At 42.2% G+C, this 26,120-nt stretch overlaps 1 protein-coding gene across 1 annotated transcript in view; it reads right to left on the bottom strand.

Moving 5' to 3' along the window:
• AHDC1 (AT-hook DNA binding motif containing 1) overlaps positions 1–25,785 on the bottom strand; it is a 94,311-nt gene extending 68,526 nt beyond the window's left edge. The window contains exon 1 of the transcript XR_008888813.1: positions 25,212–25,785. The gene's annotated coding sequence lies outside the window, so the exon portion shown is untranslated. The remainder of the gene's footprint in view (positions 1–25,211) is intronic.
• Between the last annotated feature and the right edge of the window lie 335 nt (positions 25,786–26,120).

The following is a 26,120-nucleotide window of genomic DNA, read 5'->3' as shown; positions in this document are numbered from 1 at the left end:
CTGAAGTGTTTAGGGCAATATAATCTGCTCATATTCAGCAAAATGCTTCAGAACTCATTGGACGGCGCTTCACAGTGCAGATGGACAATCACCCAAAGCATACTGCAAAAGCAACCAAAGAGTTTAAGGGAAATAAGTGGAACGTTATGCAATGGCCAAGTCAATCACCTGAACTGAATCCGATTGAGCATGCATTTCACTTGCTGAAGCAGGGATGTGGAATTCCTATCACCTGACGCCGGGCAAGTGAATTTTTCCGGCCCTTAGCCCGGCTTCAGGCAAGTAGGGCCGGACCTGACAAGCACTGCGGTGCACAGCAGTGTATGGAGTGGGCTCGCGACTCCTGCCCGCTCCATACTCTGCAGCCCCCGGCTGTTTTCAGTAGCTGGGGGCCGTGGCTAATAGCCAGCATGCAGCAATCGCCGCAACTGGCTATTAACCCTTTAGATCACCTCTGTTCTCTGCTGTCCCGTGGCTCTGTCATTGATAGAGCCTGGCTAGACTAGGCGCTATCAATGGAGGGCAGAGCACACACATCAATGGAGTTCAATAGATCTGTATGAGGAATCTAATGAGTCCTCCTAAAAGTCTAATAAAGTGTTAAAATAAAAAAAGTTTTAATGAAAGTTTATAAGACACATTAACCCCTTCCATGTTAAAAGTTCAAATCACCCCCTTTTCCTATATAAAAACATGTAAACATAACAATAAACGTATTTAGTATCGCTACGTGTGTAATTGTACGATTAAAATATAACATTATGTATCCCATACAGTAAATTACATAAATGTAAAAATACCAAGCCACAGAATTTATGATAATATCCCCCCAAAAAAAAGTAAAAAAGCGATTAAAAAGTCAGAGCAATACCAAAATGGTACCGATACAAAAAAACTGATTATGGCGCAAAAAAATTGCCCTCATACAGCCTGGTGTGAAAGCTACAGGGGTCAAAAAATGGCAATTAAAAAAAATTCAAAAGAGTTCTGAATTTTTTTTAAATTCGTAAAACATGACAGAAACTATACAAATCTGTTATTGCTGTAATCAGGCCGGCCTAAAGTATCAAAACATGTTAGCTCAACCACAAGGTAAATGGTGTAGAAAACAAAACCACAAATTTGATAAATTATCTTTTACTATTTCAATTTCCCCTCACCGATTATATATATATTTTTTGGTTCAGAGAATATGTTATTGAAAAATTAAAAGGTATCATTATAGTAGGTAGTTATGGTTATTATAGGGCGAGGAGGAAAAAACGAGAGCGTAAAAGTGAAAATTGGCCCGGACAAGTGGATCGTCATGAGGGAGAAGTAGATTTTGCTACGTTTTATTCCCATGGTAAAGTATTTTTTTTAATAAAATTTCCACAGCCCTGTGAAGAAAAAAAACAAAGGAAAATGCCCCAAGAACAAGCAGGAACTGAAGACAGTTGCAGTAGAGAACTGGCAGAGCATCACCAGGGATGAAACCCAGCAATGTCTGGTGATGTCTATGCGTTCCAGACTTCAGACTGTAATTGACTCCAAAGGATTTGCAACCAAGTATTAAATAGTGAAAGTTTGATTTATGATTATTATTCTATCTCATTACTTTTGGTCCCTTAACAAGTGGGAGGCACATATGCAAACTGTTGTAATTCCTACACCGTTCACCTGATTTGGATGTAAATACCCTCAAATTAAAGCTGACAGACTGCAGTTAAAGCAATTCTTGTTTGCTTCATTTCAAATCCATTGTGGTGGTGTATAGAGCCAAAAATGTTAGAATTGTGTCGATGTTCCAATATTTATGGACCTGTGAGTGAGAGTGAGTGAATATATATATATATATATACACATACATACACACACACATACACACACACAACCATTAACTAAAGCTAGGTTATAGTTTACAGAAGAGGTGCCCTGCACAATAGGTAGCCCATCAGGAAATGTTAATTTGTTTCTTACAATGTGTTATTCACCATCCTAAAACCAGACTGAGTGGAGGACAAATCCTGTTTGTTTACTCACATCTGCTCTCACCCGCTTGGAGTTTACAAACTTCTCAAACACACTTCAGCCCGTTGACCCACTACAAAATTTATTTCTCCTCATTTCCATTTCTATAGGAGACAAATAGTTATTTTCTGGTTTCACTAGTGTTTTCACATGATCAGCCGAGGTCTTCAGGTTTGTTGTTATGTCTCCTAATTAAGTCATATCTCACTACAACTGTTACCATTCTATATGCTAAAGTGAGAAGTACTAATAAAAATAAAAGTAGCTCAAATGCCCCCTCATAAATACACTCTCCCATTTATACTTGGCAATAATCCCTAAAACTCATTCTTCACCCAGCAATTGTAAGGATCTGTGCCAATTCTAAATGCACAAAATGATCAACTCAGATATTAAAACTATTGTTTATCATAACGGACTGTTCATTTAGAGATGGACAGATTGTTACATGCAAACTGGCTTTTATTAGGCGATCTTGCCAATGGTTCAGATTCATGATCCCAGAGAATTTTAATATATCACCCTGCAATTCAGTCTGAGGGCATAACGGAATAGCAGCCCCTTGCCAGGTAGCCAGTGGACACCGCATGCAGACAGGGTGTCCTGCATATCTGTGATAGCTGCACTGACACCATACCATTATTTAACCCCTTATAACATGCAATTGTGAACAAATTACTCCATATTTTAATTTTGTATAATTTTGTAAAATGCAGCTAATCCTACTGACAAACCACCTTCACCAAAGCAAAAATTGCATCCACACTTGTCAAAAAAAAATCTGCCCTTAAAGGAGACATTCTGGCAATTAGCAAAATGCCAAAAGCAGTTGGATGCACCAACAAGAAAAGTAGTGTGTATAGTTACACTACTAATATTAAAGGAGTACTTTGGGATGTAAAAAATTTGGTTTCAGCTCCCCCAGTGCCTCCAGTAACCCGTTCCGGCCTCTGCCGCGATCCTCTTCCTGGTTGACGGTGAGTCATACTGCACCTGGAAGAACAGTGCCAAGTCCGAAAACTTTGCACTGCCGCTCAGCCTATCGCCGGCCAAGGCAGGAATCGGCTGAGTGCAGTATGACTCACTGATCACTGGCAACCAGAAAGAGGATCGCGGCGGAGGCCTGGCACTGGGGGAGCGGCGGCAGGCATGTATCCCTGTTATTTTTTTACCGCTGGCAGTCTAAAACTAAATTTTTACATCCTGGAGTACTCCTTTAAAAATAAGCTAGAAGTATACAAACTAGATTACCTGCATTTTTTGTTAACACTTTAGAATGTGGAATGGCACTTAGTTTTTTGGAACTACTTAAAGTTATTGTACAACTGGGAATAATTCTCTGCTAGACATTTCCTTCAATGCTTGATTTTTTTCTCCTCCTCCCTAAGGAGAAATTCGGCAGTGTGTACAGTGCCACAGCCTCCCATTATTTTCAATGGTATTCTGCTGCAATGTGCAGACGGTAGAAGTTCCATGGCACATGTCTGCATGGTCCTAGCGCCAATTCATTTTGGAGGCACCTGTTGCACATATAATGTCCACCTGGAATCTCTCTGGGTAGATGTTCAGTAGTGTGAAAGGAATATGTAAATAAATAGCTGAAGCTGGGTTTAAGCTGGCCATGCAATAATGATTTGGATCTGCCATAATGCAGCTAGATCAATTGTTTGTCAGATTGTTCATACAAATGACCATACCTTCAACATGGAAAACTACACTGGGTGGGTTCACGCTGCATTTTTGTCTCCATTTCACTGTTTCAGGTAAATTACATTTAATTTTACTGTATGCCAAAACTTAAATGATAAGACCATTTTATTTATTTTTCATAAAATAAATTACATTAAAAAAAATACCACTAGAGGTCCTCATACCATTCAGAACATAATCCGTGCTTCATCTTTGTCCCAGCTGAAGCACGGGAATGGCCAAAGTCCAGTAAATGAGGGTGAGACTAGCACTCTTCTGTGCCGGCCGCACTCCTGTCCTATCAGTCTGCAACACTGCATGGTCCTATCAGTCTGCAACACTGCAACACTGGTCCTCATACCATTCAGAACATAATCCGTGCTTCATCTTTGTCCCAGCTGAAGCACGGGCATGGCCAAAGTCCAGTAAATGAGGGTGAGACTAGCACTCTTCTGTGCCGGCCGCACTCCTGTCCTATCAGTCTGCAACACTGCATGTACTGTGGTTGGGTGAGGAGACCTAAAACAGCAGACTGAAGGAGGAAGATGAGTCATGCCCCCATCAAAGCACAGAATGAAAAATCAACTGAGCAACAGAAAAGGCATTTGTGAGAGAAACATAGGTGCTAGACAAAATAGTGCTATACAATGGGAATCAGTTAAAGGGGTACTCTGGTGGAAAACATTTCTTTATTTATTTATTTATTTTTTATCAACTGTTGCCAGACAGTTTACAGATTTGTTAATTATTTCTATTAAAAAAATATTTACCCTTCCAGTACTTTTTAGCAGCTATATGCTACAGAGGAAATTATTTTCTTTTTGAATTTCTTTTTTGTGTTGTCCACAGTGCTCTCTGCTGACACCTGATGCCCGTATCAGGAACTGTCCAGAGCAGGAGAAAATCCCTATAGCAAACCTATGCTGCTCTGGACAGTTTCTGATACGGACAGAGGTGTCAGCAGAGAGCACTGAACAAGACAAAACAGAAATTCAAAAATAAAAGAATTTCCTCTGTAGCATACAGCTGATAAAAAGTACTGGAAGGGTAAAGATTTTTTAATAGAAGTAATTTACAAATCTGTTTAACTTTCTGGCACCAGTTGATTTAAAAAAATAAAAATAAAATTCCACCGGAGTACCCCTTTAAAAGGTATACGTTTTTACTTTCTCAAGTCTGTATAAAATGTATACAGCAAATTTAAACAAAAATGTTATGTGAACCCATCCTTATAAAAGAAAAAGAAAAAAATCAGAGAAACAGAACATGCTTTAATTGACCGTTTATAGGCATACGAATTTGGTTTCAGCCAATGATGGCTGAGAAAATTCAATGTGACAGATCATTTTAACTTTATGTGTATGGCAGGCTTCAGATTGATGTTTTAGTGTCTACATCCCCCTCCCCCCCAAATAGTTGTCAATTTAACTTGTTCAACTGATAGCGATTTCGGACAATCCCAAAACATGTGCACGCAGATGTGGTCAATATTATTAGGGGAGTAAGGCTCTGCTTGAAGTCTCTGCTGATGACTTATCTCCTGTGATGATAAAAAGGATTGCGCATGTTGATCAGGCAATGACCATACAGATCCGCCGTTACTGCTAAAATCGCCAGGTTCAGCCAACATTGACTTAATATATACTGGTATCTCTAAGGACAAGACTCTTTATAAACAAAAAGCGCTCTGATGGACAAATATCCAACACAAATGCATTTACTGTACAGTTTGTGCTAAGGCTTATTTAATTTTTGTGTTGTATGAAGTTTACCATTTTGTCACTGTGGAATCAAACATTTAAATCTTTACCTTCAATGAAAAGTCAGAGATTTGGAAAGAGCATTTTTTTAAACCCATGGGCCCATGTTAATGTGAAAGCAAGCTTTCAGTGCATCAAATAAGTCAAAAGTGTGAGACTAAAGGGGTCAGTAGCTAGAACTTTTACTTATCCAACAGAAGAAGACTTCACTCCAAGGAAGTAAATCTAAATAACACAAACCCAATCACTTCAATGCATTTTATAAACCCAAGTGTGCAGCTATTACTTGCAATGAATCAGGAAAAAGATTAGCCAGCTATGGTGCTAGATATCGGATTTGCTTCCCTTTCCAATAATTTTATGAAAAAATTAATATATGAAAGTATGCAGTAGTGGTTAACATTCCATGGGTTTTGCACTTTCATATATTGTACATCTTACATATAAAATTTTTTGTAACTGACAGTGCCCATTTAAGAGAAAAAAAAAGTTTGATCATTTTATGTACAAAAAAGGTTCAGTGAGTGGCGCCTTCAAAAAGTATTTAAATTCTGTTTCATTTGCAGGATTTCTGTAAGTTCTGGTGTTTCCATAGTAACGTAATGCTGTACAGAAGCCCTATACAGTCTAAAAAGACAAATGTGTTGTAAGATTTTACAGTCCTTGATATGCCTTCCGTAACAAAATGCATTGTTGTGACAATATTCATTCCCAGGCCAAAGCAACTGTATTCAGGAGCAGAAGTCTCAAATCATTTTAAACCTATAAGTCCCTTAGTCATTTGTTATGTAGCTAAGGGTTGTCCACATTAGCAGGTGTCAGTACAATCATGTACAATTAGCTTTAAAAATATGAGGTTGCCTGAAAAATATTTCAGTTTTAGGGTACGTTCACACATACAGGATCCTGCGCAGATTTGATGTACAGGATTTGTAACTGCAGATTAAAAGCTGTGATCAGTCATTTAGTTTACATTGAGATCTGCAGCAGAAAATCCTGTGCATCAAATCTACATACATGTGAATGTACCCTTAGAATGTATCAGATTATACCTGGTGTCCATGGTTGCACACTATGCACATGACACATCCACCTGTGCTTTAAGGGGTATTCCAGGAAAAAACTTTTTATATATTTCAATTGGCTCTAGACCGTTAAACAGATTTGTAAATTACTTCTATTAAAAATGTTAATCCTTCCAATAATTATCAGCTGCTGAATTTGAGTTGTTCTTTTCTGTCTGGCAACAGCGCTCTCTGCTGACATTTCTGCTTGTCTCGGGAACTGCACAGAGTAGAAGAGGTTTGCTATGGGGATTTGCTTCTACTCAACAATTCCCGAGACATGTGTCTTCAGAGAGCACTTAGAAAAGAACAACTCAACTTCAGCAGCTCATAAGCACTGAAAGGATTAATATATATATATATATATATATATATATATATATATATATATATATATATAAAAAAATCCTGGATAACCCCTTTAACTCAGAATGGACATTCCTTCCAACATCCATTTGGCATAGGCATTGCAAAATTACTAACAGCAAGAATATTTTATTTTCCATACCCAAAAAACTCGAAGCCTATTGCTACTCAGAGTACTCTTTCTTAAAGGGGTTATCCCCTATTGTTAACCCCATTATATATATTTATCTACCATATATATATATATATATATATATATATATATATATATATACACACACACACATGTAGCAATTCAAATGTTGTACATATTGTGTTTATTAATGGCCTGATGTAATTCAGCAATCTGTGGGTTGAAAGGGGTGGGCCCTTTCTGACTTCCCGTATTCCCAGGTCTTATGACAAAGCCAGAGGAGGTCGGTATAGGTGTCCTCTCCGCATGCGATCTGCGTGTGGTGGGGACATCAGGGTCGATCCTGTCTCTACCTCCAGTAACAAATCTATGTATTTTTCTTTTCAGTGATGTGCTGCTACTGCCAGTAGCCTTGATGGCCTCCTGCAACTCATATCCCCCTGCTGCACCCTGCGTGCGTCAGCTGAGGGCTTGCTCCCATGACAACAACTATGCCGCTCCATGATTGGTTGAGAGTGGGTCATTTGCGTGTATGAGCACAGTCCCAAGTGCCGCCATGACAGCTTGTAGGTACGGCAGTGGCATCCCACACCACGAGGTTGTTCTTATTGCAGACAATGTAAGAATGGGTGTAAGTATGCCCCGCCTTCCCTATAATTGCAATAATAAGTTATGGAATGCACTTGTTGATAATCACCGATCCTTAATGTATTATTACTGCTATGATAAATGTATTTAACAGGCACTATTGCACCTTACATTATATAATTGGATTTGCTCACTGTATGGATTACTGAATCTCTGAAATGTGCACTTTAGCTAATACTACTATATTATTTTGCATGCACATTAAGGGGTTACCTGCCAAAAAAAAAAATATTCTCCCATTATGCCTGGCATACCTGTCATTTACAAAAGTGTTTTATATAATGAGGATAACATTATTTGTATATTTGTAACATACACAATGTGTGTGAGAAAAATGCCCTCTAGTGACTGTAGCTTTTGCATGGTTGTCTGTGCAGAGACAAAATGCAGGAAGTGTGGGAGGACAACCGGCGCCTTTACACTGACGCTTTTACCCCGCTCAGGCACAAGACACTACTCTCACCAAAAAATGTACACATTTTGGAACCAATACACATACAATACAGCTGCAACTATTATTTCCTAATCAATTAATTGGTCAATTATGGTTTTGATAATCAACTTATGGGACGCTTTAAATCAATGAACTGTTGCGGCTTTTGCAGTGCCAGAGACCGCCGCCGCCACTTGCTTCTCTCCCCCTGGCTGTATAAAGCCCCCCCAGACTTATAATACCCCCTGTCCTGTGCACCTCACATATAATTCCCCCTGAGGGTGCAGAACAGGGAGCATTATATGTGAGGGGCACAGGACATGGGGCATTATATATGAGGGGCACATGTCAGGGGGCATTATATGTGGGGGCACATGATGGGGGCATTATATGTGGGGGCACATGATGGGGGCATTATATGTGGGGGCACATGATGGGGGCATTATATGTGGGGGCACATGATGGGGGCATTATATGTGAGGAACACAGGACATGGGGCATTATATGTGGGGGGTCACAGGACAGGGGGTATTATGTATGAAGGGCACATGACAGGGGGATTATATGTGGGGGCACATGACAGCCCACCCCTGTCATGTGCCCATATAATGCCCCCCTGACTAATAAGATCCCCTGTCCAGTGCCCCTCACATATAATGCCCCATGTCCTGCCCCCTCAGGTGGCATTATATGTGAGGGGCAAAGGACATGGGGCATTATATGTGAGGGGCACTGGACAGGAGGCAATATATGTGAGGGGCACTGGACAGGAGGCAATATATGTGAGGGGCACAGGTATTATAAGTCGGGGGGGCATTATATGGGCACATGACAGGGGGGGGCTGTCATGTGCCCCCACATATAATCCCCCCTGTCCTGTTTTCCTCACATATAATAGCCCCCTGATATGTGCCCCTCACTTATAATTTGCCCATCCATCCATACAGCGCCCGAGCAGTGCTCACCTCACACACTGCTACGTTCTTGTACTGTGAGTGAGAGCTGCAGGGACGTGATCTCCGGGCGCCGGCGCAATGATGTGATGTCATCACGCCGGCCTGCCGTGGATGGCGTCCCCGCGGCTCTCACTCCCACTGCAAGAATGAAGCAGCGTGAGAAAGGTAAGGGAGTGGAGGAGCGGGACAGCTGACAGCTCCTACTCCACCATGCTGTCAGCTGTCAAGCAATTGCTCCGCACGGCAAAACAAGGCGTGCGCACGAATCGCGGAACTTCCGTCCCGGCCTGAAGTTCAGGGCCGGGACTGAAGTCCCGCGATTCGTGCGCACTTGTTTTGCGCATTATCGGCAGGTTATAAGCCGATAGCGATAACGGGAAAAAACTTGAATATCGGCCGATAATATCGGCCGTGCCGATAATCGGTCGATCCCTAGTGCTGGACCCGCTCTTCACTAAACAGGCTGCCGAGGATCACAGTTTTATACATATATATTGATAATTATATAAAAAGTTTATGCAAATGAAATGTATGCTTTAAAATGATACATTTCAATCAGTGTGACATGTCAGGCTTTTGGGCCCCGACATGTCACACTGCTGCTCAGCTAATCGCTGGCCACAGCGATGTTCCACATTGCCCGGGGACCAGTGTGATATATCAGGCCAGGCATGGGCTTAAGGGTGTGTTCACACTGAGTAACTCGCTGAATCTCCACTCACGGAATTCAGCGAGCAGAGATTCAGCCAGGCCATTGACGGCTATGCAGTGCTTATGGGATTCCACTCAAAGAATGAACATGTTCATTCTTTTCGCGGAACAATTTTAGCGACGGAATTGTTCGCCGCTGAAATTGCTCAGTGTGAACGGGTCTCACGGAAACCCGTTCACACTGAAAGTTCACTGCACGGAATTCTGCAGGAATTACTCAGTGTGAACGCACCCTAATACTTCACACTGCCACTCAACCTTTCACTGACCGAGGCGGGACAACGCTGCAGCTGGTGATGCTATGAGCGTCAGGGTGACATGAAGGGCCTCATAAGCAGGAAAAAGATCGCACCAGAGAACTGAAGAGTGATACCAGCGACATCGGATTCTCACTTGACAAATTACTTATTTGCAAGGTGAAATAGCTGCCAGCTAAACATTACATGTGACCATTTCAATAAATAGCCAACCATGAAATACAGACAACTCAAATTGTGGCTTATAGAGGAAAATCTCTGCCCCCTCCAATGACATATGTATGCTGTAGCACTTTGTGAGACAGCAAATTTAAATATAAAGCCTTTTGGGGGAAAAATGCACTATTTATAGGCATCCAAATGGCTGAATCGGTATTCAGGTAATGCCCTCACTTCCTGCTTGTAGAAGTTGGGGGGGGGGGGGGGGGGAGGGTTATCAATCCCTCACCCCCAGAGAAAGTTCATCCAACCAATGATCTGATTATTAACTAAATGCTGGATTAAGAGATCATTAGAAATCAAAAACATAGAAGGAGAACATAACCTTTTCCATTGGTTATATTTGTTTTCATTGAACCACTGGGACATTTTCTCCCAGTCTCTACTGACAAACGTAACCAATGCAGCGTTTAACTACACGAAAAATGACAAGTATACTAATACATAAGACTTAGTATTTGCATTGCTGGAAACTTGCTTGTCTATAGCAGCTCCTTACCAGAAATTAAATAAGCCTTTAACATTAAAACTAATTTTAGAGTGTACACTCTTGTACCAGTATACAAGTATCTTGGTGTATAGCTTTATCATAGTTACAGTAGTGGGGGGCATTATTCCTACTGTATGTTAAGACATTCATACACACAGGCATTTGTTAGGCTAAGTTTACACTGGTTTTTTTTCTGGCAGTTTTTGAGCCAAAGTCAGAAGTGGATCCATAAGGGAGGAGAAGTGTAAGTCCTTCCTTTATATTTCCTATTCCTTTTGAATACATTTCTGGCTTTGGCTCAAAAACTGCAGTGGCAGATGTCCAAAAACTGCCAGAAAAGTGGAAACTTAGCCTAATAGTTGTTAATTAAGATAGCAATAAAACTGACAAGTTTTTTAGTCTTTCTTAAATATAGCCAGGTTTCCCACTCAAACAAAACAAACCAAAAATGCATAGGATAAGGTGTGTGATTGTGGGGGGGGGAACGACTGCTGGAACCCCTCCGTGATCTCCTGCCCCGCACCCCAGCTTTCCCCGTGAACAAAGCAGTGCCAATGTATGAGACTGTATTATCACTCATTTTACCATCAAATGTATGGGAAAAAAAATATTACGGTACTTGTGTGGAGAAATTGAAAAGAAAACAGCATTTTTGCTAATTTTTGAAGGTTTTGTTTTAATGCTGAACACTTTTCGGTAAAAATTACATGTTTTCTTTATTTTGTGAGTCAATACAATTAAAACGATTGCCATGTTTAGATACATTTCTATTATTGTACTGCTTTTAAAGAAAACATTTTATTTTTATAATACAAAATAAAGTATGTTTAAAATTGCCCTATTTTGACCCCCTATAAAATATTAAAAATAAATAAATAAAAACATTTCCATACACAGGGCTGTATGAAGGACCTTATTTATTGCGTCGTGATCTCTAGTTTTTATTGGTACAATTTTGTGTACATGTGACATTGTTTTTTTTATTTTCTTTGGAGCGTGATATGACCAAAAAGTTGCAATTTTGGATTTTTTTTTTTTATGTCGTTCTCACAAAATGGGTAAAAAGGGGTCATTTAAATTTTTATTGGGGAAGGAGCTTTTTCAAATTTTTTAAACTTTTCTTCTTTTGTTCCCATAAAGCTAAGATTGCTTATAGCATATGCATAGCACCGATCAGTATTATGGGCGATCGTCTCTGGTCTGCTGGAAGGAAGATGAGAGAAAGACACTTTGAGGCAGGTGAGGGGACCTCTGTCAGCCATCTTGGTTGATTGGATCCCCGCAGCCGCGCTGCAGGCGATCTGATCATTCATTAGAACCACCGCATTGCCACAGCTTCTGTGAATAGTATTGATCACGGCATCTGAGAGGTTAATGGAGGGCAAAAGAGCGATCGCTGATATCCGCCATTACAGGCGGGTTCCTGGCTGCTGATAGCAGCCGGGACCTGCCATGTATAAAGTCAGCACCGCTCTGGTGCTTGCGTCTTGTACAGGACATAAATGTACATCCTGGGCATTAAGTGCCCGGACGTACATTTACGTCCTGTGTCGTTAAGGGGTTAAGAATGCAAAAGTAATCGCCTAACAAAAAAATGGCTTTATGTATCTAGCCATCCATCCATTCCTTACTTCACTGTTAACTAAGCAATAAGGGTAAAAGTACAAGACTTTTGATGTAGGGAAAACACATATACACACATATATATATCCACAGTATATACAGTGTGAACATACCCTCACTCAATACAAATGAATGTTTGGATAAGGGATAAGATGTCTATGGGTGGAGTACCCCTTTAAAAGAATATTCATGTGTGTAACTAAACTTCTGATCTAGAATTTAGTGGAATGCTCTATGGGGTTTGCTGGCTTCACTAACTTGCAGGTTCCACATGTTATTAAAGGGGTATTCCAGGCAAAAACTTTTTTATATATATCAACTGGCTCCGGAAAGTTAAACAGATTTGTAAATTACTTCTATTAAAAAATTTTAATCCTTCCAATAGTTATTAGTAGAGATGAGCGAATTTACAGTAAATTTGATTTGTCACGAACTTCTCGGCTCGGTGGTTGCTGACTTTTCCTGCATAAATTAGTTCAGCTTTCCGATGCTACGGTGGGCTGGAAAAGGTGGATACAGTCCTAGGAAAGAGTCTCCTAGGACTGTATCCACCTTTTCCAGCCCACAGAAGCACCTGAAAGCTGAACTAATTTATGCAGGAAAAGTCAGCAACTGCCTAGCCGAGAAGTTCGTGACGAATCGAATTTACTGTAAGTTCGCTCATCTCTAGTTATTAGCTTCTGAAGTTGAGTTGTTGTTTTCTGTCTAACTGCTCTCTGATGACTCACGTACCGGGAGCTGTGCAGTTCCTAAGGGGATATTCTCCCATCATGCACAGCTCCCGGGACGTGACATCATCATTGAGCAGTTAGACAGAAAATTCAGAAGCTAATAACTATTGGAAGGATTAAGATTTTTTAATAGAAGTAATTTACAAATCTGTTTAACTTTCCGGAGCCAGTTGATATATATAATAAAAATAAAAAATAAAAATAAGGTTTTGCCTGGAATACCCCTTTAAGTTTAATCTAGGGAAGGGTACGAGACGAATTTCTGGTATGCCAATCCAATATTCTAATATACAATCTATACATATCTATAGTCCATAGTCGTCCAAGTGTAGACAGTTTAGGTAACCTGCTCCAGAAAAAAAAAAAAAGGAAAATTAATGGCTACAATCACAGTAACATTATAGGCTGGACGACTAAAGCTGCTTTCACGCTATAAAGTTGTTCCGTTAAAAGATCCGTAATAAACATCTGTTAGAAAAGCCTTAATAACGGATGTTAAACGTCTGTTACAAAATCCCATTCAAGTCTATGGGATTTTTTGATTATCCGTTATTACCCGTTATAGCCTGTCATGAATAACGGACATTATTTGTGATGGAAGAAAAAACACATGCACTCATTTTTCTTCCATCACAAGAAATGGGTAAATTAACGGCCGTTATTTTTAACATTTTAGTCAATGGCAAACGGATGAGCTTTATGTCATCCATTTGCACCTGGTTTATAATATCAGTTATTATTTCTGAGCATGCTCAGAAGAGGTGACATCAGCAAACTCCTGCAGTGCTGAGGGACTACTACTCCTCCCATCATGGAACACTTTTTTCCATGATGGGAGTAGTAATTCCCTGGCTGTGGGAGTCTGCAGACAGCTGGGGAGGCTACATTAGTGTTTGTACTACTACCCCCATCATGGAACAGAGTCTGTTCCATGATGGGGGTTGTAGTACAGGGACTGAGGGATTGAATGCATCGGGGTTCACTTCTGAGACCCGATGCGATTAGAAGTTATTAAGCAGGGGAGCGGGCGGCATGGTCTGCTCCCCTGAGATGTATGGTGTGTTGCTAACTTTCATTTTTAAATCCCCCACGGGGAGCCCTGAATGGCCGGTACTCAGGAGCCAATCAGGGCTCTCCGCGGGGTGTTTAAAATGAACATTGTGAGTGGCAGCAGGGGCCATATGTATATCAAAAGCACTGTGGGGGGAAAGATATATAGCACTGCAGGGGGGGGGGGGGAGCTGACATATAGCCTATATATCTATTAATAAAGATTAACCCCCGCCATATACATATATATATATATATCATACCCCCACCAGCGCATTATATATATACCCCCTGCCAGCGCATTTATATAAACCCCCTGCACAATATACATATATCTATTAGCAACGCATAGTACCAGCAGCCGTCTGCTGGTCCTATGTGCTGCTGATGGATATACTTTTCATTCATAGCGCTGCGGTGGCATATGTATATAGATGCGCTGGGGGGGGGCAGACATATAACGTTATCTGCCCCTCCCCCCAGCGCATCTATTTATCTGCCCCCCCCAGCGCATCTATATACATATGCCACTGCAGCGCTATGTATGAAAAGTACTTCTAACAGCATCATCAGGCCGGCTGCTGGCACTATGTGCTGCTGATAGATATACTTTGCATACATAGCGCTGCAGTGGCATATTATAAAAAATGCGCTGAGGGGAGGGGGTCTATGTATAAATGCGCTGTCGTGGGTCATATGTTTATTAATGCGCTGCGGGGGGTATATATAAATGCCTTGGTGGGGGGTATTATATAAAAATAAATGCGTTGGTGGGGGGGTTATATCTTTTAGAGATGAGCAAACTTACAGTAAATTCGATTCGTCACAAACTTCTCGGCTCGGCAGTTGATTACTTTTCCTGCATAAATGAGTTCAGCTTTCAGGTGCTCCGGTGGGCTGGAAAAGGTGGATACAGTCCTAGCAGACTCTTTCCTAGGAATGTATCCACCTTTTCCAGCCCACCGGAGCACCTGAAGGCTGAACTAATTTACGCAGGATAAGTCATCAACTGCCGAGCCGAGAAGTTTGTGATGAATCGAATTTACAGTAAGTTCGCTCATCTCTAATATCTTTATTAATGTGCTGCGGGGGGCATACTATAAATGTGCTGGGGGGCTGCCCGATGCAGGGCTAAATCTATGACAAATTCACCTGCCCGGCGCCCAAAACTACTTGTCCCAGGCGTCGGGCGATAGGATTTCCACATCCCTATTGCTATAAGACGGAGAGAGAGGAGAGGAGTGCCATCAGACAGGAGAGAGAGCACAGAGGAGTGCTATCAGACAGGAGTGAATACAGAGGAGTGCTAGCCCACCCTCACTTACTGGGCTTTTGTCCATGCCTGTGCTTCAACTTGGACAAAGCCATGATTTTCTAAGCCATGATTTCTATAAAAAAAGAAATAACATTTTCTTATGAAGTATATTCAAAAAGTTAAGGTGTACAACGTATAAAAAGTTTTTGTATCTGACACTGCCCATTTAAGCAGATTCAAAAGCATGGGCTGCTACGCTTTGGAGTCTAGTTATCCCCTAAGGACCAGGCCTATTTCTGTTTTCTTCCTCCCCTTCTAAAATCATAACACTTTCAATTTTGCGCCTACAGACCCACATAAGGGCTTGTTTTTTGTGTTACCAATTGTACTTTGTAATGAGGTCCATAGGTTGTATTTTTTTTTTTTACTACTTTAACAAAATTATAACTACATGCACCAAAATTAGTATGCTTAAAATTGTCACCTTCTGACCACTATAACTTTTTTTTCCGCATATGGGCTATATGAGGGCTTATTTTTTGTGACGTGATATGTTGTTTTTACCTGTTGCATATTTATTTTCAAGGGACTTTTTGATCGCTTTTACATTAATTTTTTCATGGTATATGAAGTAACCAAAAATTCACAGTTTTGGACTTTGGTATTTTATTACGTGTTCGCCATAGACCGTGCAGTTTAACCTCATATTTTAATAATGGAGACATTTACGCACGCGGTGGTACCACATATCCTGTTTTCATTGGGATGGTGAAAGATACGACTAATGGAAGCACTAAAGTAGTACAAATCTAGCCTAATAGTTATGGGGGCCTCCTAACTCTCCACAATAGATTATGAGATTATGTCAGTGGAAAGACTGAGCTTGTTGTATAAACTACAATAAACTGCCACCAAGGGAGTCCAGTAGCAGCTTATTCATCTCTCAATCGTGCTGATGCCTCCACAACTGTCAAGGCCCTCATGATCAGACAAGTTGGTTTAAAGTGTAACAAAGCCTTCACAAACTTCTGACATGTCAGAGACATTTCAAAAGTTGTGATCGGTGGGCATCTCAGATCGCTAGAATGAAGTGCTCTGTTCCTTCGTTTCTACTCTGCTTTTCTCCAAAAGCTGATTGGCAGCGTACGGATGCACCGAAAGTCTATGAGACTTCCAATGTGTCTGTACTTTGTATACTCTGCTTTGCGAGGAAAGCAGAGCAGAAAGGGAGGGAGACATCGCTCAGGGGATCGCCTTATGAATGGGTACAGCTGCTGAAGCTTCTGCTACACACTAAGGAGGAGATTTATCAAAAGCTGTCCAGAGGAAAAGTTGCCCAGTTACCCACAGCAACCAATCAGATTGCTTCTTTCATTTTGCAGAGGCCTTGTTAAAAATGAAAGAAGCGATCTGATTGGTTGCTATGGGCAAGTCAGCAGCACTTCCTCTGGAGAGGTTTTGATAAAGGTCCCCCCAAGTCACAGCCTTAACATGTGTCTGATGACCCAACTCAATTTAGGTGATCAAACCCAAAGTCAGGTCAAGACTTGTGGGCATAAAACAGATACAAAAACGGCATCCCTATGTAGCTGTACCGCATTTGTGGGCATAACATGACGCGAGCAATAGGTTGTATGGCAAGGCTATAGATATCTGTTGCCCATTCTTTTTCTATGAAGCATGCCATACAGATGATGCATACCACCACTGTCTGCTTTGGTCTGGGCTTATCATTAGGAACCAGCAAACCACCACTAAAAAGAATACGTCATTTTAAACCATAGAATAGCGTAAGTCTTAGTAATGGAAATTACTGTTCTTTTTAATGTTGAAACACAACTTGACAACTCTCCTGGTCCTGTTAATACAATTGGTATCAATATTTATTAGATTTACCTATAAATGATTAAAGCAAGCCAATGTGTGTAAACTTATATCCATTACATATAACAAGCTGCCTGTAATCTATGGATATATTTTATACTACTTATTACTGTACTTGTCACAAAAAAAAAAAAAAAAAAAAGTTCATTCTTTTTTATGTTACTTCCCTAGATGCATGAAAAGATAAACATAATAACTGCATGAATGAACTATGCAAAGACATACTGAAAAGCTTCCGGACAACCCTTATAAGTTATACTACACATGAAGTAATTTGTTTCAGTGCTTGAAAAGCATGCTGTACCTTTATCCAACTAAAGGGTACCTTCAAAGGGGAATATGAAGAAAGGAGGACTCTAGAGCTGTTAGTCACCTAGGAATATGAGGTAGAGTACAAGGAATCTATGGTTGTAACCAGCGGCACCCTCTCACAAATATGGATGACACTGGACACAACAGTCAGGGCAAGTGACCTATCACTATCACCACCTCAGAGATACTGAACATGCCTGTTTACATGTATGCATGAACATGGTTTAAACCAAATACAAGAGTTACCCTGACAAATCTGGAAAGCAGATATTTCCTCTGCTAACTTTTCTGATTATTTCCACATCTAGTGAGAGTGATTTGGTGTTTGGCATTGTCTATAATCACACAGGGCAGTACTTTTTATTGTGGTTACAACAGGCAAACCCTCTTGGATGGCCTATTACAGCATTTTTGTTATTCACAAACGGTGTAAATGTAATGGCACTGGAAAGCCATGGACATCCCTCAAGATCAGTGGGAACCTCCTCAAATAATTTCCCCAGCAATAGTGCATTATCCTTAAACATCACAACAGAAAACAGAAACAGTAGCCTGCACAACCTATAGCATTTACTTATCTTAAACTATAAAGGAAACATACACGAGGTAAGGAAACCTGTGGCAAACATCCAAGGCATATCCTTGAATTTCTGACACAGATTTGTTGCATATAGTCTAGAGATTTGGCCAAAGATTAAAGGGGTACTACGGCCCTAATACCTCTTATCCCCTATCCAAAGGATAAGGGGATAAGATGCATGATTGCGGGGGTCCTGCCGCTGGGGACCCCCTGCAATCTGTCATTCAGCACCCACCTTGTGAGCTCTCCACAGCACTGGAGGCTCCGAGTGTAAAGCGTGACGACCATGGGGCCGGAGCATCATGATGTTACGACTGCGCCCCCATGACATCCCGCCCCATCCCCTCAACGCAAGTCTATCAGTGGTGGCCTAACCCCCCACCGTATGAACTACATAGAGAATAGGATGTGAACCACACACACACTGGTGCAAGAACCTTATCAAAAATCAACATGAAGAGAACTCCGTGCCTCTCCTCACACACTATCAGACAAGGTTAGAAGCATCATTCCAGAATATACCACCACTGTATTTTGGGCTAACAAATAAGAAGGTCCTATTTTATTCTGCTCCATAAATAAATGCAACAGGTTTTACAACGCAAATTGGCATTGGTGACATTCAGTGCAGAAATAATGAAAGCAAATCCTAAAATCCTACACCTTAGCCATTCATGGCTGTTAATTGGATTTTAGCTTCCCATTCCAGCCACCTGGAAAATTATTTGCTTTCAATTACTTCCTCGTTCCATTACGTTGAGAGCCCCCCCAACCCCCTGGTACAGAACCACTTTTATTCTACCTGTCAACTCCCCCTTTTCCTCATGTCTTTCTAATATCTCCCCTGTTCCAATTTATCCCCCATACCTCCTCCCTTTCCAAGCCTTCTGCCTTATTCAGGAATATCAGCCCTGTGTCTCTCCTCCCCCTCTCCTCTGGGATGCGGCCTACTCTCTGATGCCTGCTGTCTGTCAGGTCCTTGCCACATATTTTCTGCTGACCCCCAACCGCTCCTTGCTGCAGCAGTTTGGGAGGGAGGGGGAGAGAGCGCCAGTACAGGCTCCAGGGCACGAGGGGGGAGGAGGGGGAGAAATCCGACAGGGCTCTACCATCGATCTGATAACTGAGCTTAAGCTGGCACCTCTCCCTTCCTGTGCAGATAACACACAAAAAGTGGTAATAAGTATCCATAGGAGGAGGACCTGCGTGATGTGATGGGGACTTCATAATTAGTAACGGAGAAGCTCCCCATGACTTACTACTTGTCATTCACTAAGCAATGAGAACCAGAAATGCTGCTGATCACAAAGTGCACCCTATGTAGCCATTCTTACACAATTTCATGCAGAAAACATGTCTACTAGATATAAGCTGCTGTAACAGGACAGAAAGCAATGTAGTACAGAATCCTTCTCTATATACTCAATGAACAATTGAGAACAATGCCGAACCACTATTGTCTCTTAAACACAAAGACATTTTAAAAGTCCACATGGATGACTAATAATTTAGTAGAGGAAGAAAGGAATTTAGTCTTTAATGTGAAAAAAAATTCAAAATACAACAAAAAAATTACAAAAGAAGTCATCTTGAGCTACGGTTAAGACATTATAGAGAGCTACATTACACTCCCATAAACAGCAGAACTGCACATTCAAGGTAGACAAGATGTTATTTTTCTGCATGTTACAATGGCCATGCTACATTAATCTTACAATGCTGTGCTGCTATATAGCATGTAACAATGACCATCAGTAAGTTAAAGGAGTGCTACAGAGCGCTGGTACTTAAAAAAAAAAAAAAGTTTACCTCATCTGATAGCTCTTTCAAAGACCTTTCCAACGATACCTCATTTGTCAAATTTGGCCCAGCCATTCTCTTGTAATTGCCACCTGTAGCAGTAAGCAGCCATGTCATAAAGACTACATTTCCCATGACTCCCTGTTGCTCTCTCTCCCTCCTCCCCCACCAGGAAATTATAATAAAGTGACGCCCACAGCTCCTTCCCTTGTGGTTATCTCCTCCCATCCTCCCCCTCCCAGCTCATCAGCCCTCTCCATGTGCCCACTAGCCCACTGATCCCCCCATCCATGTGCCCACTAGCCCACTGATCCACCCATCCATGTGCCCACTAGCCCACTGATCCACCCATCCATGTGCCCACTAGCCCACTGATCCACCCATCCATGTGCCCACTAGCCCACTGTTCCATGTACCCACTAGCGCAGTGTTTCCCAACCAGGTTGCCTCCAACCTTCGGCTGTCCGGGCATGCTGGGAGTTGTAGTTTTGCAACAGCTGGAGGCACCCTGGTTGGGAAACACTGCACTAGCGATGTCACAAGAATGCCGCAGCACTACGCAAATAGCGTAGGGCTAACATAGGCAGCGATAGGAGCCTAGCGTTAGCCCTATGCTATTTGCGTAGTACTGCGCATGCGCAGAATAAATTAACTTTGGGGGAGTAGCCGACTCCGGGCGGGGAGGCCGGCACAGCCCGCAGTGACTCATGGGAGCGATGAGTCACCGGGCGAAGATGGCGGCGGATCAAGAAGAAATACAGGTCGAGCGTCATCAAAAGACCCAGCTGCCAGCCGGAAAGAAAAGCGAGGAGAAGACTGGTAAGACGACCATATGGAAAACATTAGTATATTAGAATGTTATATAACTTTGCCTCATGCTCCAATTCCCCTATAAAAGGTAAGCTCCGGAGTACTCCTTTAAAGAAACTATGGCTTGACAGTCGTCAAAAAAACTAAACTGTTGGATTCCACATTGACTGTCCTATGTTTTGAATTTAGCCGGAAGCCATTGCTATTTTAATGGTGTGGGGCCAAAGTCTCAGTGTAACCCTAGCATTAGGTACCTGAATACCACACAGACATTGATATCACATTCTGGTTTGTCCTATATTGTGACCCTGCGCACAACCAAGCTGTGAAACATGGACAAAAACTTGTCATACAAAATTTAATGTGAAAGGTGGTCACATGGGACAAACAATAGGAACACACAGCGACCTTAACATTTTGTGCGGCCTGAGGTGAACCCATTAACAACATTATGAAAACCTACAGGGTTATGTAGGCAAAGGCGGAATAAGCAGGTCACAAGGTGATTTCTGGGGGTTATGTCATTTAAACTACTTTAATAATGCATACTTTATTATAACCTGTTACCAATGTGCATCGTTTTTCGGTTACATATAGGACTGCAAGTATTCTACAACATATATGGTCTGATGCAGGTTGCTTCTGAACCAGAACACTAATCTAGCTACCTGTAACCTTATAAGCAAGCATGTCTGCACAATACATTTCATTAAATGAGGGGGGTGCAATCTAAATTGTTTCGACAGCAAACAGAATAAAATATTTCTATTTACAAGAAGCAAACTCTAAAGTTATCAATTATTCTCAAACCACCGGCAGTATGCCCCCTGAGGAGAATACAAACCAGGCTCCACCACGGTGCTGCTGGGACAATTTATGACCCGAAACCTTGTGTAGTTATTACTGCAATAATCACATTAGTTCTGTTCATTCATTCTGGCCAAAAGGCAGGTGAGATGCCCTCAACAATTACCATAAAGGAATAAAGCCTATGTGAGCCCCATGTTTATTACTACGTAGACTCCCAGCATCAGAAACCAAACAAATTATACTTCATACGATGGTCATTTGTTTAGTCAGTGTTATTAACCTACAACCAGTATCCTCTGTAGCACAAAAGCTGAATAATTCGCAGGTGATAGGTTGCATAAGGTACGCATGCCCACATGAAAAGAAAAACGGGCCTCCATTATAGTCACGTCCACCAAACAATCTAAATTTACACCTGCCAACAGTCAGATTCCATCATAGCATCCGGATAGATCCAATCACAGGCAACAAAACTGCAGAATAGCGGGTACACACTGTACTCACATCTGTAGACTTCACTGGAGAGTGAACATATGTGCATTGGGTAAAGAAAACAGTAATCTTACATTAGATCTGGGGACCCATCTGGACCCCAACCAGAATGATGGCATTTCATTATTATCTGGTTTTATTGTTAGTGAAGGCTAGTGCAAACTACAAGGATTCTACATTGCACAAGCTTCCGGGTCAGGACTTTCACAACACGCTAAAATAAACAGGAGTTTCATTTACATTCAGTATATAAGGCAATGGCTACTAAAGCACACTGTTTACAGCTTTTAAAGATACAGTAATTAAAACCTCCAAAATACAGAAAATGTAACAATAACTGACCTGGAGGGCATACTTTTACACAGCATTGTAGCCCTGTATCTTCAAAATATGACTATAGCGACAATACTCCCTATGACTGTAATAACAGTGTGTTTCTGGACGACAACCAAAGAAAATCATGAGACCTCCAAAATCTAACAGACCAGACCTTACATGAGAGAGCTGCTAGTGTCTCTGCTAGCATAACGCTTTGTTCCAGACTGGAATGGAGCCTTTAAAATATGACACCATCTCTCACACATGCCAGAAAGTAAGAGAACCTACATGAAGGAAAGTCCCAGACAGAGGGATGACTGCAATATATGGAGAGGCTTCCATTTTGCTATAACATCAAATTATCTGCCATAGGATTATGAACATTACCAAGACTATCAACATGTGATCAAGACAAATACAGCCATGTAAAGAAAAATGTAGAGGCCAGAATGGCATGGGTCTTTATACACAAGTAGGGTAGTAGAATTGTTGGGTGTCAACAATCAGACAAAGCCATAAAAGTGCAACAAATATCACCATTTCCCCACATTTCACAATAAACCCGTTCTACTAGATGTAAAAGTGGGTATGGATTGAGGAAGGAGTATGTTATCCTGGCTAAATCCATCACCATTACCCAATATTCTGTCACCAACCCCCACCAATTAATGTTGGCACAACTCTACCGCCTATAATCTAACAAGTACAAGATGCAATCTTTCCCCAGCATACAACTCCGCTTTCCCCCAAAACAAGTGCCAGGACTGTAAAAAAAATTAAAAATAAAAATAACTGTACAATTCCTTAGATATCCTCAGATGAGCACAAGTGGCCTAGCTGAAGAAAGGAACAAGCCACCACCAACACTGCCCAAAGAGTGCCATCTGTAGCGTTCACTGGTATAGACACAGATATAAGACAAACCATGTTACATATTCAAAACGCTATATGTATTTAAAAAGAGAGAAGCATTATAAAACCTAGTATGCTCTGTATATAACACTGAATCTCCAACTGCAAGAGCTAAATGTCCATTCTCATATATCGAGAGAACTCCCTACTGTAACACAATAAGGGCAGCTCATTGCTATATATTTAGAAGAAGATCTGCCAGCTTCTGCCTGAACCGTAAAGAAAGCCTAACGAGTTTAAAAAACATACAAATGTTTTTATGACAACTACATCCAGGAAACAACCAGGAAAAATACCACATACACATGTGCAAGACAAAAGCCATGCACACAAAAAGGATGATCCAGACAGTCACAGCGTCTCAGCAGTGGCTATAATGTCCCTGGAAATCATTCAGATCAATGTACATTGAGCAGCATCTCTGTACGTATAGCAACATATAGAGACAGTAGCTACCAGCACATCTATAGTAGCCTTTACCCGATATACACAAACAGGACTAGTGAAAATCAATATTGGCAATCGCCTAAGCATTACCCCCAAATCAGCAGACAATGGGTTTACATGAAGCTGGCAGAAGGGGTAGAATGTGAGCGTGCACTTACGTCTAACTTGCCCTGCTCCCTTCTCTCTGCCACCTCAAGCTCCTCCAGACTACTGTGTAAATGTAAATATGTATATATGAGTGTGATATTTTCCCAGGCACCGCCCCTTCACACCGATTGGCTGTAGCCCTCCCAGTGTCATTGTTTTTGCCTAGGACACACACATTTTATATAATACACACCAAAAATAATAAACAGTATATCTGATAGGAGAGATGCTGGGCTTGTGATGTCACCTGGAAACACTACATCCTAAGGAGCCCTCTCCTCTCTGGATGAGTAATACAGAGCCATTACTTGGCCCCAAGTCAAAATGGAATACATTATGCACATACACGCTGATCTCCAGGGCAAACAATAAAGGATGGAGACATTATCAAGGGGACCCTATAGAAGAAGTGCTGAGCCATAACACAGCTGCACGGGAATACAGACCGACCATTGTTCTGACCACGACTTAAGAAGCAAAAGGGTTAAGGGAAAAGGGAGAAACCAGAGGCACTCAGACAATGACTGTCACCTGAGCTGGGACATGTGTCCCCTGACCCTCCGCCCCTCCTCCACCTCTCCCAGGGTATAATGGCATCTTTTAATTAGAAGAGCGGGGGAAGGGAGGGGAGATCACAGGCTGGAGATGGTGTCATCCCTTAGTTTAGGTAAAACTATAGTAATAAACAGTGATATGAAGGTGAGAAGCAAGTGTAAAGGTGATAATGGTTAACTGAAGGAAAGCTTATGACAAGTGACAGCAATGCAGGCAGCTCTATGGGATAGGCAATGACAGTAAGTTTACTGACCTGAGACTGTAAGCAAGTCCTACATGTCCAGTATATATCCTCCATAACTAGTACAAGCACAGTATAGCAACACCCATAACTCATTCATGCACATCACATACATGCACAGAGGCCTACACAAGCAGGGCTAGGGGGGCTGCACAGTGCAGAGCCCACGGGAGACAGCCTGGCACCGCCACAGGAGGCACATGCGTGGCAGGCAAACATGCAGGAGATGACTGGAAGGACACAGATAGGGGAATGTGGTGACTGAGCGCTGGGAAGAAAATGAGAGACGGCTGTGGTGTGTGCTGGATGAGACTGCCCTCGGGGTGTGCGAGTGTGTGTGTGTGTGTATATATATATACACACACATATATATATATATACACACACACATATACACACAGTGCAGAGGACTCCCCTTCATCCTCCTCACCCAGCGCACAGACATGCCCCGGGATAACCCCCTCCCTCGCCGACTAGACGTGTCCCTGTACCCGGTGCCCACACTGACCGCTCCCCGCCGGCTCCGGCTCTTCTCGGCCGCTCATGGCTGCTCCAGGTCCGGGCACGCTCAGCATGGTCACATCATCACGGGGCCGTGCGGTCCCCGGGGCCTCAGTAAGCGGATATTCCCCTGGGGGTGAGGTGAAGGGAGAGGCGGCTTCAGCTGCCGGCGCCCTCTGAACTCTCCAGTGGCCGCGGGCTCAGCTCTGAGACCCCTGCGTGTCCCGGTGTGCGCCGGTTCTGTGTGCTGCGTCTGCGCTTCCGTCTCCAGGTATTCCCCTGGTGAAGCCAGCCAAGCCCGCGGTACAGTGGCGCTCCGTCCGCTCAAGCACCGTCTATCCCTCGGGTATATGTTCGTGGCGCTGTGGCTGTCTGTTCGGTATATCCCCGGTCTCAGCGCCGTTCTCCCCTCTCCTCCTCCGTGTCTCTGCGCTGAGTGCCTCTGAGCCGCCTCCGCCCGCCGCTGGCACCGCCCCCTCTCCCTCAGTGCCGCGGTGCATGTTGGGACATGGAGTCCTCCCTGCTGGGCCTCTCACAGGAGAAGTAAGGCATGTCGGGAACTGTAGTCTGGCCGAGCCTATCGTTCCCTATGCGCAGGCGCTAACTCCGTTTGCCGGGAAGTAGAATACCATCACCTTGGAAACGTAAAAGGATGCCGGGAGATGTAGTTTTACCCGCCAGGTCGTTTGCGGAATAGTAATGGATAAAACGCAGAATATTCTCAGTATTTGGGGAAATAACGCAGCAAGAACCCCAACTAAATAGCCATGACATATTCCGCTACAATTATTTTATCAGTATGTTTGCATTATGGGATTTGTAGTCCGTTAGAACTGTAATGACTGATGGTAGATGTAGTTTAAGTGCTTGAGCAGCAATGCCTAATGGAAGTTGTAGTATTCTACTTACACCTCCT

Source organism: Hyla sarda, chromosome 2 (assembly GCF_029499605.1).
Source record: "Hyla sarda isolate aHylSar1 chromosome 2, aHylSar1.hap1, whole genome shotgun sequence".
Taxonomy (NCBI): domain Eukaryota; kingdom Metazoa; phylum Chordata; class Amphibia; order Anura; family Hylidae; genus Hyla; species Hyla sarda.
The sequence above is the reverse complement of the archived record's forward strand: the minus strand, read 5'-3'. Positions and strand labels throughout refer to the sequence as shown.